Below are 900 nucleotides of genomic sequence, written 5' to 3' on the forward strand. Positions count from 1 at the left end.
GGATCACGTGCGAGGCGAGCAGAGCCATTGTGGTCATTGGCTCCATGACAGGTTCCGCGACAGGCTCCGCGACAGGGTCTGTGTCAGGTTCCGTGTCCGACTCCAAGTTAAGCTCGTGGGTTCCTTGGCCAGGGGGCCCAGTTCGCGAACGGGTGCGCGAGGACATGCTATCCAGCGCAAAGATTGAAGAAGGGCGGTCGGTCGATCGAAGTTTTCAATCGCTACCATGTCAGGCTCCAGCACGTCTGGAGGCCGTCTTTGGGTTGCGAGGAAGCGCGTAGGTTTGAGGAAGCGTTTTGAGAGAGGTTTGAGAGACGTCCGTCGGAACGGAGCGAAAGCTTTGGTGGTGTCTTGAGGTCAATTGAACCAGCTGCGGTCGGCAAGCATTCACAGTGACCAGACCAGGTGCACCGTTAGAATAGCTGTAGAGTCGCTCAATCCCGAGGATAGGGAAAGTGCAACTCGTGCCCGACCGCAGGGGGGGTTCCTCTGACCCCCCCCCGCAGGTGTCACAACAAAGGGAAACAACAGTAGCCACAAGCTTATTGCCCCAGGGCAGCTGCCCAGGCATCGTGGGGACCGCGTCACACGCGGTGTTTACTCATGTGACTGCCACGAGGAGGATCAAGCCCAGGGGGTCCAAAAGTAGGTGTCAATGTGTGAGGTCGTCGTAGCTATGGAATACCAATAGGAAGACCCATAGCGACCGATGCTGAGTGTGTGCGAAAGCAGTGGGAGTGTTCAAATGCGTGGAAGCACGGATTTGACGCTAACATATATTTATATTATCTATGCCTGACTATTCAAAATCAAAAATATATAAACTTGTATCAAATCAGACAAATAAAATTTATATTGGTTCAACCATGTAATGATTGAGAAAGAGAAAGAGTGAACATT

Source organism: Monosiga brevicollis, genomic scaffold (assembly GCF_000002865.3).
Source record: "Monosiga brevicollis MX1 MONBRscaffold_24 genomic scaffold, whole genome shotgun sequence".
NCBI lineage: Eukaryota > Choanoflagellata > Craspedida > Salpingoecidae > Monosiga > Monosiga brevicollis.